Below are 15,023 nucleotides of genomic sequence, written 5' to 3'. Positions count from 1 at the left end.
ATTTTGTCCAGAATGCATATTTGCTTTGGGGTGAAAAGCTATAAGTCAGTGATTTTAACATTTTTTAATCTCATGGCACAAATGGAGTAATTACTGAAATTCAGAGGTCCACCAAAATATGTATTTTGCCAACCTGTCTAAAAAACATCTGACTTTGACTCATGCCCACCACACAGCTATTACTGTGTTGGCCTTTGTCACATTTTATTTGACAATCTCTGGGTAATGTAGTCTGTGCTATTGACTACATAGCCAGGTGTTTATTCTACTAAAAATTCTCACAGCACACCAGTTTGCCAGTGTGACACTCTGCTTGATAATCTCTGCTATAAACATCAAATCCATCTTGTCTAATGAGCCATTTAAGACCAACTTTTCGTATTGACTTTTTTTCTGGCACATCTGTCCATTGATGTCAATGGGAAGCTAAAGTTCCCTGCTTGGACTGTGTTAATTAATTAAAAAATGACAATAACTACATACCTATCAATAATCACTTACAATATAAATGAGTTAACTGCTTCAACCAAAAAACACAGGGTAGATGAATGGATATGAGAACGATACCCATACTTATGCTGTCTAAATGAGACCTATTTCAGATGAAAGTAAATGGTTGGAAAAAAAGTTATTTCATCTCTACCTTTGGGCCCCAAAGACACTACTCTGCAGAGAATTTTGCTCTGGTGAGAGCTCTAATCTTGGACAGTGTACATACAGTACACTGAGGATAATCGTGCTCAGAGTTAGCTGACCTGGAGAGAAACCAAGATGGCAGCATAGGTAAACACCAGAAATGGTTGCCTCCCACAACTTCAAAAATACAACGAAAAGACAAAACAGAAATCATCCAGAACTACAGGAAGGCTGGCTTAGTGGAAATTCTACAACTAAAAGGAAAGAGAAAAGCACACTGTGACTCAGAGGAGCTGTGGAAGTAAAGTGCAGAGGTACGGAGGCTTAAGCACGCGCGGAAAGGGGCTGGCACCTTAGGATGATGCTGTCTTTTTGAATGCGGAGGGAGTCACATGCTCCCGACTGCTCTGAACTCCAGTTCCGGGAAGTCTCTGGGGACCCAGGTATCATACGGGGAGAAACTGGACTGTCTGGCAGCAGGCAGAACTCAGAACTTGAGGGTGGCTTTCCCTCAGAGGTGCTTGCAGCAATTACCGGGACACTGAGATGAGGCCCCTTAGGGCAGGGCTGAGGATCAGCCATAGCTGCTTACTCCGCCTGTTGATTCCCTGAGACACTGCCCCACCCAGGCTGCAGTAGAGGCTTTTGCATATGAATGCCCTGGGCCCTTTGCAATCTGAAAATTACCTAACAAATTGCAGCTGGGCCAGACAGACCCAGAACTTCCAAGAGAAGGCCCAAGGCCCCACAGCAGCTTGCATTGCTTCACAGCTGGGCCTCATCTGAGCACCTCCAAACCCCCAAAAAGGAAGGGGAATCTGCAGATCACTTTGTAACTCCTGCTGGGTAGCCTCAGGCATAGGCTAAATTAGCACCTCCTTAGATCCAAGAGCCAGTGTACCCAGTGGTCAGAGCGGGACCATCCATATTACAACTCCTCAGATCCATAAGGGACACACTCAGGGGGCAGACTCAGTGAGCACCAAAGCTTGTGGGGGAAAGGGGTGTGGGGGATGTGGGAAGAGACTGGACAAAAATCGCACACCTATGAAAGAGGATGGTGGGGAGTGAGGGTGGAGGGTGGGGTGGGAACTGGGTGGAGGGGAGTTATGGGGGAGGAAAAGGAACAACTGTAATAATCTGAACAATAAAGATTTAATTATAAAAAAAATAATAAAGTGGCATAGGGACACAAAACTAGGCAATCCTATATAATAAAAGGCTAATATGCAAACAGACCGAATGGTGGAGGAACTGGTTGCTAAGCCATCCACTGACCACCAGGGGGCAGACAATGCAGGAGCTGCCCCGTGGTGGTCAGTGCGCTCCCACAGGGGGAACACAGCTCAGCCAAAAGCCAGGCTCACAGCTGGCGAGCACAGCTGTGGTGGCAGGCTGAGGGACCTCCCTCAAGAGCACGAATGTTATATTAAAGAATACAATTATATTACAGAGTTAGCTGACCCATGTGAAAGTGCTGCCTTTTAGTGAAGTCAGCATGTAAATAGTTTTTCATTCCCCAGAAGTTTGTTTGGGAAGGAAAAGTAGAAGGAGACATTTTACATTATTACCAATGGCCCATTTATAAAATTATAGGGACTACTAAATGAATAACATTCATTTGATAATGTACTCCCAGAACACAAAGACTTCAAAGATGACAACTTACTATCAATATATTCTGTTGAAAAATACATTAATTAAAATTTCTCTCCCATAGTGTTGGAAGGTATCTTATGTTACCAGGTGCCTACCCATGGATGGACATCTGTGTCTGTCTGACATTTCCCTCATCTACAATAGAAATTAGACTTTTCAGAAATAAACAATCCAATCATCATAAATAGACAGCCATCTGAAGAAACTGGTGTTGCCTATCAAATGTTACTGCTAATAGTAGCAGTAATTAATAATAATAGGATTGTGTCAAGCTTACATATATGTATCACAGCTATTAATATTACTGAAGGTATATTATATGCCCTTAAACTATAAGAAAATATACTAAACACAATATATAATAAGTAAAACAAAACCTGAATCATAATAACAAATTTAATCTCTTCTGCCGTACCAGTGTGGCTCAGTAATTGAGCATAGACATAGGAACTGGGAGCTGAGGGTTCCATTCTAGGCTGGTGCACATGCCAGGGTTTTGGGTCCATTCCCAGGGAGGGGCAGGCAGGAGACAGCTGACCCAGGTCTCCCTCTTCTTTCCTCTCTGAAATCAATAAAAATCTATTTTTAAAAATTGCTTGTTATACTTAATAGAGGCCCATAAGACTTGACTGCCTCCCATTTACAGTATTTTCACTTTACAAAAAACAAAACAAAACTGGCCCTGACTCTATCCAAGGTTACAGTCTTTCTCCAACCCCAATGGTCTATTATTTATGAAGAAAAACTAAGACTGAGCCTTCCCAGTACCAGGGCACCTCATTATCCTACAGAAAGTTGGCTCTTCAGTACTTCCTTTGGGTTCATTATCCTAAAGGGAATCTGTGCACGAAAAGGGAACACATGCTAAGTTAACAAGCTCGTTTAAGGCCTTCAGGTCAGTCTTTCAAAGTCAGAGACCTAAAGTAACCAGAAAGGATGGTCTGAAATGAAAATTTTTTTCACTAACAGCAGTTTATAGCAGGTAGTCAGGTCCTAGGCAAGAATGTTCCCTAACAAGAGAGAATCCTTACCTAAGCCTGTCTATTGTCTTTTGCAGCCAGGATAACATTTCCTTTGGAATATCAGGGTAACTCCCCCTTTTCCACAGCCCTCAGAACACAACCAATGCACCAGGGGGAAACTGTAAACCTTCTCATTGTTATGTTAATTGTTCACTGTTAATTAAGGTGTGTACACCTATATAAAAGACATATATCAATCATTTTAATTTTCTTCTACTCCCAGAGGTTTCCTCACCGGGCTCTCTCCTACCTCTCTAATCTATCACCAATGGATTTCATATAATCCACCCACTTTCATCTTGTCTTTTTTGTTTGTTTGTTTTTTTATAAGGGGTGGCAGATGAGTGGTTGATATTTTATTGCAGTGAAAGTGGGAAGGAATGGTAGAATGGGTTGTTATTCCAAGGGAAAAGAAAAAGGGAAGGCAAGGAGCAGTTGAGGTCAGGGGCCTGGATGATTGGATAAGAAGTAAGACACGAGCCCTAGCCGGTTTGGCTCAGTGAATAGAGCATCAGCCTGCAGACTGAAGGGTTCCCGGTACAACTATGACCAAGGGCACATGCCTGGGTTTCGGGCTAGATCCCCAGTGTGGGTCGTGCAGGAGGCAGCCAATCAATGATTCTCTCTCATCATTGATGTTTCTATCTCTCTCTCCCTCTCCCTTCCTCTCTGAAATCAATAAAGATATATATTTTTTTAAAAAAGAAGACACTATATTCCTAATAATTATCCGCTGAGATGGCTGACTTCCTTAATTCAAGCTGCCTCTCTCTTCAATGGCGAGACAGAGGGGCTGAGAGAGCAGGCTGCCCTCCCCCCTCCCTGATGAGGGTTTTTTTTTTTAATATATATATTTTATTGATTTTATTGATTTTTCACAGAGAGGAAGGGAGAGAGATAGTCAGAAACATCGATGAGAGAGAAACATCGATCAGCCGCCTCCTGCACATCTCCCAATGGGGATGTGCCCGCAACCCAGGTACATGCCCTTGACCGGAATCGAACCTGGGACCTTTCAGTCCGCAGGACAAAGCTCTATCCACTGAGGCAAACCGGTTTTGGCCTCGCTGAGGTTTTAATGACTCCAGGGAAATGGGAGTCAGGAAGTTTCTGGTTTCAAACCCAATCGGCCCCACTTTTGAATTCTTTGTAACTTCACTGTAAGAATGTGTTCCCGGCTTGTGAAGATTCTGAGAAAGACCCCTCCCTGGGACACCTGCAGCTGAAGGGCAGACCAGCCAGTAGCTCTAAGCACAGCCTCTGGGATCTGGGAAACTTCTGTGTGAATATCCCCCATTCCCTCCTGTTTGGTCCCACCTCCAGGAGCCAGCACCAGACACATGGTGAGACTTTAGGAAATTGCATTGCATTCTTTCACCGCGGCCTGAGACCAGCGTGTTGGTGTCAGCCCTGAGGGGTGAGTAGGCTTCCTTTAGGGTAGAAGTGTGCAGGAAAGGGTGAGGGTGCGGTGCAGGCGTTGGTCAAGAGGCGGGGAGGCAGGATTTGGTCAAGGGAGTCCAGGGAGGAGATTTCACCAGTGGGTTAGGGGGAGGGCAGTTCTTATGTTGTCCCTGGGGGCATCTGCCCTCAGCGCCCAGCTGTGCATGAGCTGTGCAAACGAAGAAAGTCTAGGCTGCCCCCTTGCGCCTGTCCCTCTGTCCCAGCCCTGGCCGGAGGGCTCGCCCCACCCCCCAGTTCCAAGCGGAATTGCTCGCCTCAGCCTCTGGCCCCGCCCACCCCGCAGGAGGCGCATGCGCAGTTCCTTGCAGACGCGGAAGCCGCTGTGGAGGGGAACTTGGCGGTTCCCGCTGAGGAGGGTGTTTGTCTTTAAAGCTGACGCTCCCCGTCCCCCTCCCCGCAGGGAAGGCTGAGGGCGCTGCGGGCGCTGAAGTCCTTGTTGGGGTCCCCGCCCCGGAGCCTCTCTCAGCGGTGAGTCCGCGTCCCGGGAGGCTGCGCGGTGCGGGCGCCACGTTCCTTTGGGAGGAAACGGAGGCCCGGCCCGGGGTCTCTCCGCCTGTGGCTGTGGCCACCGCCTGCCGCGCGGTTTTCCCGCTGAAAACCGTTCCCGGGGCCGCCGGTGCTCCCCGCGGGGCTGAGAGTCTGGGTCAGGGGGTTCCCGCCCTGTGCGCCCCTCCCCCCGACCGGCGCTTTCCGCCCAAAGAGCCCGGATGGCTCCCGGCCTGGGGGTCCGCACCCCCCTCCTGGGCTCACCCCCATTTAATAAGGGGTCTGCCTGCCGGGGGAGCACAGTGTCCATGGGGGGGGCTCAGGGGAAGGACGCGGTGTCCCCTGAAGAGGCGACCTGCCCGCAGGGAGGGGCTTTGTGGGCGCGGTGACTGCGGGGGGCGGGGGCCCAGGCAGGGGGGTCAGGAGAGGGAGAGAGAGACAGACACGTGGGCGGGAGGAAGGGCAGCGAGGGGTCCACAGAGAGGGGCCCATAGTGGGTTTGTGGGGGACTGAACAGCGACGGTAGGAGTGAGGGGGTCACTCGGGAAAGTGGCCTGAAGAGGAAGGAAGTGGAGACACAGGGAGGAGGGGGAGCCCAGAGAGAGGAAGGGGGGCTGAGAGGGAGCGGGTCCTGGGGAGCAGAGGTGGGGGCCGCACAGGAGGAGGCACTTGACGGAGACACGAGTTCAGAGGAGGAGAGTTGGGGGAGCGAGTGCAGGGGCAGAAAGGGGGGCTCAGGGATGAGGGAGCAGAGCGAGCAGCCCTGAGTCAGCAGCTGTGGGAGCGGACAGACTGGAACGGGCAGCCACGGGCGTGGGGAGGGGAAGACGAAGATGTGTGTGGAGATGGAGCCTCAGAGACCAGGAGAAAGAGCCCCTGAAGGGAAGTATGTTTCAGGAGTTTCATGGTCCAGGTGTAGGACAGACAGAAAGAAAAGGGGAGAAAGATCGAGAGACAGGGAAGTGAAATATAGGAAAGGACCACAGTCGAGAAGAAGGGAACAGTGAGACAGAAACAGAACTATAGACATAAATACATTGTAGTTGAAGGTATGGGCACCCTGATCTGGATGAGAGGGGGAGCTGATGGGATGTGGATGATTAAGTTGTGGTATATCGTCTGGTGTGTTGATATGGTTAATTTAACAAGTGAATTATTTAAACAGATTTGACAGAATTACAAATCTCCAGTTTATGAAGTTTGCCAAATGTATACTTATTTGCTGCCATTTGCAAACCTATTCACACAGATGGAGAGACTGGTATGTTACTGATGGTCCCCCTGTCATTTGCTGGGATGGCAAGAAGGAGGTGACCTAGGACAAGAAATGACTGAGTCTGCCCCCACAGGATGTTTTATGAAGGAATATTAGAAGGATCAATCTTACATTAACTGATAAGAACCGATACTACACTTGATCTTAGCCAAAAGGCTGAGCAGCGATGTTTTTAGTTTTAAATATATTGTGTGTAGCTCACATTCTGACTCCTGTGTCTTTTCTACTGTTTAACATATCTCGAAACATTCATTGACACTTAGTAATAGAGGCGATCTCAGCGTGCACCTGGTAAGGATGTCGATCATCTTAACAGTCAGAGTCTAGTTCTGTGAGCATCTGCTTCCTTCCCTTTATGTGATTTGTTGATTTAGTGACTGTGAGCCCCAAAGGAGCTGCTCCCCTCAAGTCTCTCTTTTCCATTCTCAGAAAATGTTAAAGGATGGACTGGGTTGACCTGAAACTTGGTTCCCACAGAGCCCATCTATTCATGGTGAATTCACTTGATCAGCATATTTGAATATCTGAGAAGGCACGAGCTATTTACGCTGATTTCCTGCAGCAGACCCTAGGCACTTCAATGGACGAGGCATCGGGCGAGCCATTTAAAGCAGTCGGGGCTGGTTCGAAAATTTTAAAAAGAGGACTGGCATTCACTCCGTTGTCAGACATGGTGAGGCAGTGAGCGTGGATATGAAGGCAGGTGAGGATTACCTCAAAACGTTTGCTGAAATTATAGCAGCAGAAGGATACATCCCCCAGCAAGTCTTCAACTGTCTTAGTATTCATCAGAGAATTCACACTGGAGAGAAACCTTATAAATGTAGAGAATGTGGCAAAGCTTTCTCTGATTCCTCATCCCTTACTCGTCAGAGAATTCATACTGGAGAGACGCCTTATAAATGTTCAGAATGTGGCAAAGCCTTTAGCCGGCCCTTATCCCTTATTCGTCATCAGTGTATTCATACTGGAGAGAAGCCTTATAAATGTGCAGTATGCGGTAAAACATTCAGTGAGTCCACAGCCCTTAATCGACATCAGAGAGTTCATATTGCATAGAAGCCATATAAATATAGAGAATGTGACAAATCCTTTAGCCGACCCTCAAAACTTAGTATTCATCAAAGAATTCACACTGGACATAAATCTTATAAATGTAGAGAAAGTGACAAAACCTTTAGCAGTTCCTCAAACCTTACTGCACAACAGAGAATTTACACTGGAGAGAAGCCTCATAAATGTAGAGAATGTTAAAAAAAAATGTAGAGAATGTTGAAAAGTGTTCATCAGCCATAGAGATCTTACTACACATAACCGTATTCATACTGGAGAGAAGCCATACAAATGTCGAGAATGTGGCAAAGCTTTCTGCCAGTCTTCACACCTTACTAATCATCAGAGAGTTCATACTGATGAGAAGCCTTTTAAATGTAGAGAATGTGGCACAGACTTTAGGCAGTCCTCATCCCTTACTTGTCATCAGAGAATTCATACTGGAGAGAAGCCTTATAAATGTACAGAATGTGGCAAAGCCTTTCATGTTCTGTCATTCCTTACTTATCATCAAAGAGTTCACACTGGAGAGAAACCTTATAAATGTAGAGAATGGCAAATCCTTTAGCCAGTCCTCATCCCTTACTTGTTATCAAAAAGTTCATACTGGAGAGAAGCCTTATGAAGGTAGAGAATGTGGCAAAGCCTTAGCCAGTCCTCCTCCCTTATTAATCATGAGAGTTCACACTGGAGAGAAACCATATACCAGGTAAGTGTAGAAAATGTGGCAAATCCTTTGGAAGCTCCTCAGGCCTTAGTAAGCATCAGGGAGTTCATTCTGGAGAGAATCCTTGTAAATGTAGAAAATATAACACAGACTTTTGTCAGTGTTCCTGCCTTTCTGTACAGCAGAGTTCATACTTGAGAGAAGACTTACAGATCTGAGGAGTGTCCTAAGTCCTTTACAAACAGAACTTACTGAACATCACAGATTTCATACTGGCAAGAAGCCTTACAAATGTGAAAAATGTAGAAAATGCGTTAACTGTACCTGATAGACTTCATACTAAAGAGAGTCCTTTCAAATTTTGAGCATGTGCAAGAGCCTGTACTCACAGCTCAAAATTTACCTAATAACAGACTTTTATAGTGGAGGGAAGGGTTACACTGTAAAAAATGTGAGAAAGCCTTTAACCTGAGGTCTAACCTACTCAGCATTTTAGGAATCATTCGAAAGAGAGCAATAATATAAAGTTTTCATTCTAAGATTTGCCCATGGTTTATCATTGAGAATGATCAAATAAGGTCTGACAAATTATGAGGCATATGTCAAAGTGTATATCTTTATATGTCATACAACATCTGATAATTATTACTGGATCAAAGCCCAGCAAATACAAAGAATGTGACAAAGCTTACTCAGTATGCAAACTTTACCCAACATCAGAATTCATACTGGGGAGAAACAATACAAATATAAACAATGTCCTAAGTTCTTTAATCAGCATCTGAAGCTTATTTCTCACATTGGAATTCATTGTAGTCGGAAACCTTAACACTGAAGAATGTGGGAAATTATATAGTTGTTCCTACAGTTTCAGTTAATATTAGGGATTGTAATTGGGTAGAAATTCTACATTCATGATACAGGAGAGAGGACTTTTGTTCAAAATATACAGTTTACAAAATTCCAAGGAATTTAAAAAGTAAAAACTTGACCCATCTGTATAATTGATTAAGAATTTTAAAGTACCACTGAATTCACACTAGATAGGTAGCAAAAATGCCTTTCAGGTATTGCTCTAAATCAGAAAGTTTATTATGCAGTGTACTCCATCCTTTAAATGTAGTTAGGTAATATTTCTATACTTAAATATATCAAAAGAATTTATGTTTCCATATGTACAATTTCTTAGAGTGTTACTATTTTATCCTGAAATCATTTGAGGTACTTTGAAAAAGAAATATTAGGTGATTCTGTTCCCATAACACTTGATGCTGCTATGTGTTATTCCTGGTGTATGAGTGAAATCATCGGGTTGATTGTTTCTGCCTTAGAGATCTGTGAACTGTTGTATATTATATGGACTTCACTTATACCCATTTTTCCGTGGAATATTGGATACATTGTAACGTGCACATTTTTTCTATTAGAGAATTACACTATTGAATGGATCTTTTAAAATTGTTTTTGAGTGTTATTTTTTTAATTGTTTTATTGCTTAAAGTATTACAAAGTGTATTACATATGTCTCCTTTTTTCCCACCCTTGACAATCCCGTGGCCTCCCCCACCCCCCAGTGTCTTATGTCCATTGGTTATGCTTATATGCATGCATACAAGTCCTTCGGTTGATCTCTTACCCTCCCCTCATGCGCCCCAACCCTCCCAGGCCTTCCCCACTGTAGTTTGACAGTCTGTTCAAGGCTGCTCTGCCTCTGTATCTATTTTTGTTCATAAGTTTGTAATGGTCTTTATTATCCATAAATGAGTGAGATCATGTGGTATTTTTCCTTCATTGACTGACTTATTTCACTTAGCATAATGCTCTCCAGTTCCATCCATGCTGTTGCAAATGCTAAGAATTCCTTCTTTTTTACAGCAGCATAGTATTCCATCGTGTAGATGTACCACAGTTTTCTAATCCATTCATCTACTGATGGGCAGTTAGGCTGTTTCCAGATCTTAGCTATGGTGAATTGTGCTGCTATTAATGTAGGGGTGCATATATCTTTTCTGATTGGTGTTTCTGTTTTCTTGGGATATATTCCTAGTAGTTCTTGAGTTTTATAAATGATATCATCAAAGTTACTTCCTATTCTGTGCCAACTTGTTCAGAGGAAAACTTTATGAGGGTGTTAACGTAAAAAAAAAAAACAAAAACATTAAAACCTGTGAAGAATTTTTGTGAGTTTATTTGAGCCAAACTGTCGACATATGCCAGTAAGCAGAACCTCAACGAATTGAGATAGTGCTCCGGAGAATGTCGGGGTTACATCCGTATTTATACATTGCAATCAAAGGAGGAACATAGGTGGGTTACAGGAAATTCATTGGTGACAGATTAAGGAGGAGGGATAAGCAAAGCAGGGAAACCCCTGGGATTGGATAAAAAGTAAAATGATGGACACATATTTAGGTGGGTGCAGGAACAATTAACATGATGATGAAGGAATTTGTGGTATCTGTCCTGGGACCCAGCACATTTGGTTGTGCCCCAGGGGCTCCACCTAAAAGGGAAGTCACAAGTTAGCCAGACATTTCAAGGGTATGTTATCTTAGATGCAAAAAGACAGATAGGCTCAATTAAGGTAAAGGTTGACCTTGTCAGTGAAGATACTGGCCTAGTACGTAACTGCCCACCATAACTGCTTTTAGTTAAAGTTTAATTTCAGACCATCCTTTGTGGTTACTTTAGGTCTCCGAGTTTGCAAGAATGCCATGCAGGCCTCCCCTGAGCTTGGTAGGTCAGCATGTGGCCCCTTTCGTCCACAAGGGCATATCCATTTGTGGTTTTGATGTTTAGGTGAATGGAAGTACACTGAAGATAGTGCTGTCTTTTTAATAGGTTTCCCATAATTAAGAGGAATATTGCAATACCAGTAACATTGTTGTACCTAGGATGCAGAATGGGCATGAACTCTGCATGTGGAGAACGGACACTTTTCCTAAGCTGCACTGCTGGCTGACCTCAGAAAAATTAATTCTATTTCTTTCATTTCCTATTTCTTGTTGCTCTCTGTTTTTTCACTTTGTCTTCCAGGCTGCCATTCTTTTTGCAATGCTTTGACCGCAGCATGTAAAGCTCTTCCTGTCCCACATCAGCCCCTCAAGTCCATGTAGCTGCTGCTAAGTTGTTTGGAGTTTACTAATACAATGACTGACGATAGAATTTGGGGAATATTTTGCTTTATTTAATGAAGTAGGTAGCCCACCATTCATGTTCTCATACAGACACTCACAGTTTTTAATATGAATATCAATTTTTGGGATACCATAAATTGGCATCTGTGTACTTTTAATTAGAATGATTTTTATTGTCTTCATTTTCATTAGAAACCTTAATTTCTCAGTGTTACCTCAGTAACTTGTTTATTGGGGTGGGATTAGCCCATCATAAACAAGTTTTATTCTCATTTTCCTGAATGTAGCCTAATGTTGGTCATTCTTTCTAGAGGAACCCCAGAGATCACGGCAGCTTTGCAGTTGAAACCTTTTATTATTTTGGACACAAAGTTATTTTGTATATATACGGCCTGACCAGAGGTATGTCTTTTGGCATTAGTTGTCCCTGAAGTGTTTTGCAAGCCATCACTGTAAGTTCCAAGAACAGCAGGATAGCAGATATTGAAATGAAAGCCCCACATTTATTACTTCTCCAATGTCCAGTGCTATATTTGTACAAGATGGTAAACATTAGTTCTTATGTGTGTGCCCACCCAAAGGACTGACAAAAAATCATTATAGAAACAACATGTTCAATATTCTTCTACTGTACTTTCTGACATATCCATTGAGCATTCTTATATATATGTATCTCCTGATATTTTGTGACTAGGACTCATCGGACCAGGGGCTTTATAAATTTGTTCTGTTAAAGGACATACTATGGGATCCAGATTATTCATATAATTCAATTCCATGTAGACAATAGTTCCATTTTCTGGTACTATAGTGAGGAATGTTGGGGAGGTGTATTGATGCAAAATACACATAAGGTCTTCTTCTTCTTTTTTTTTTTCATGTGGCCATTAGGGAAATAGATGAAGCAGACACTATCCCTTGGGTTAGAGGGCATTCTGTCTTCAATTTGTCCAGAATGCATATTCTGCTTTGTGGTGAAAAGTTCTAAATCAGAGATTTCAATTTTTTTTTTCTCATAGCACACATGAACTAATTACTGAAATTTAGTGGTCCCCCCCTTTGGGGGTCCAACAACCCTTTCACAGGGGTCGCCTAAGACCATCGGAAAACACATATATAATTACATATTGTTTTTGTGATTAATCACTATGCTTTAATTATGTTCAATTTGTAACAATGAAATTGGGGGTCACCACAACATGAGGAACTGTATTAAAGGGTCGCGGCATTAGGAAGGTTGAGAACCACTGCTCTAGTCCATGTGTGAATAGACACCCATTCTCAATGTGATCACCTCACCAAAGCCTGTGGTTGAGTTCCACGTTACTGCCTCATGCAGAGACTTGTGGTAAGGATTTTATTTTTTTATTTTATTTTTTTTAAATTTTTTTTTAAAATACATTTTTATTGATTTTTTACAGAGAGGAAGGGAGAGAGATAGTCAGAAACATCGATGAGAGAGAAACATCGACCAGCCGCCTCCTGCACATCCCCCACTGGGGATGTGCCCGCAACCCAGGTACATGCCCCCGACCGGAATCGAACCCGGGACCTTTCAGTCCGCAGGCCGACGCTCTATCCACTGAGCCAAACCGGTCTCGGCTGGTAAGGATTTTAATTTCCTTATGTGAACATAAAAGGGAAAGGAAACCTAGCTTTCAAGTTTTTAGTGGCATCATTTAAACCCAAAATAATTGTGAACTTGAAACAACCTAATATTCATTATTCTGTTTCCTGTGGAAATTCTGGAGATTGTATTGGTGGAGCTTGCATCAACCTGATCACATCTGTATGTCCAGAGACATTTCTAAAAGTTTATGTACAATACAGGGCCTCCTGGTTTTCTCAGAAATAATACGAGTTGTGAAAATTATAAAGTATTTTCATCCTAATATTTTAATAACAGTTTTTCTTTTTTTTAATTTAAAAAATATTTTATTCATTGCAGAGCGGAAGGGAGAGGGTGAGAGAGAATGAAATATCAATGGTAAAAGAGAATCATGGATCCCCTGCCTCCTGCATACCCCACATTGGGATGGAGCCCTCAACTGGGGCATGTGCCCTGACCACGAATAGAACCCTGACTTCTGGTTCATAGTCCTATGCTCAACCACTGAGCCATGCCATCTGGGCATGTTTTATTATTTTCAGTAATTAAATGCGTATGCTGAGATAGATTGAAAGTTTGGAAGATACATTGCTTTTGGGGGAGAAAAAAAAAACAAGCTCCCAGGACTCAGCTTATTCCCACTCATGTCTACTCACTATGAAGAGAATGTTCTGCTGTTTGTCTATAGATGGAATATTTTTCAATGAAACATACTTCACATTAGATGTTCTCTAACACATATTGTAAAAATTACTGTGGGTAAAAAGGGAGATGTAATTATTGGATAGTGATCAATGGTTTTACTTCTTTTTAGGCTTACATTACAGAGAATGTGCCACCATACAAAATTGTTTCTGTACTTAATCACTATGCTTTAATAATGTTCAATTTGTAACAATGAAATTGGGGGTCACCACAACATGAAGAACTGTATTAAAGGGTCGTGGCATTAGGAAGGTTGAGAACCACTGTTTTAGTATTTCATCTCACACAGACCATTGCAACTCTTTGTTTAAGGAAAGTGCTTTCATGAATTTCAATTGCAGTCATGTTCCTGTGTTCAAGCCCCTCCCCACCTGCAGTCCCTCACTGTGATCCCAGTTCCTACAGAGTTGATTGAGCCTCACTATCAACATCTGCTTGCATGGCCCGTGGGAAGGTGGGGACAAATTAGCTCCTGACATAACCCTTTTCAACTGTTTGTTTCCAACACGTGGAAATCTCTCTGAGTGCTTTCATAATATATTTGAAGCTAACTGTGAGTCACTGACTTCCATATGTCACCATTGGGACTGGAGGGGAATGTTGTCAAGCAGACATCACTGCCAGAGGGTGTTTCATTCCATTTTAAATTTTAATGAGAAATAGGATTGTCTGAATGTCATAGATCACTTTTTTTTTTTTAAAATATATTTTATTGATTTTTTACAGAGAGGAAGGGAGAGAGATAGAGAGTTAGAAACATCGATGAGAGAGAAACATCGATCAGCTGCCTCCTGCACATCTCCCACTGGGGATGTGCCCGCAACCCAGGTACATGCCCTTGACCAGAATCGAACCCGGGACCCTTCAGTCCGCAGGCCGACGCTCTATCCACTGAGCCAAACCGGTTTCGGCATAGATCACTTTTTTAAAATAATATTTTTTATTGATTTCAGAGTGGAAGGGAGAGGGAGAGAGAGAAACATCAATGATGAGAGAGAACCATTGAAAGCCTGCCTCCTACATGCCCCCCACCGGGGATGGAGCCCACAACCCAGACATGTGCCCTGACCAGGAATCAAACCCAGGACCCTTCAGTCCACAGGTCGACACTCCATCCACCGAGCCAAACCGTCCATGAAGGTAGTGTTGTAATGTACCCTGCGGATCACACAAGGACGCCTCAAGAAGTTGAATTAAAGAGTCACATTTATTGCAAATCTGGGACTATGAGGGGGCATTTTGCTCTCCCAGATCTCATAGTGCCCGCCCCAGCCCCAACACCAGACTTATATAGGCAAAGATCACGAAGGTA

General features: G+C 43.3%; 1 pseudogene; it reads right to left on the bottom strand.

Annotated features, from left to right (window-relative positions):
• Nucleotides 1-6,534: 6,534 nt before the first annotated feature.
• Nucleotides 6,535-6,708, bottom strand: LOC118649324 (annotated as a pseudogene).
• Between the last annotated feature and the right edge of the window lie 8,315 nt (nucleotides 6,709-15,023).

This window comes from Myotis myotis, unplaced genomic scaffold (genome assembly GCF_014108235.1).
Source record: "Myotis myotis isolate mMyoMyo1 unplaced genomic scaffold, mMyoMyo1.p scaffold_m19_p_28, whole genome shotgun sequence".
NCBI classification, from domain to species: domain Eukaryota; kingdom Metazoa; phylum Chordata; class Mammalia; order Chiroptera; family Vespertilionidae; genus Myotis; species Myotis myotis.
This window is presented reverse-complemented; position numbering and strand designations above follow the sequence as displayed.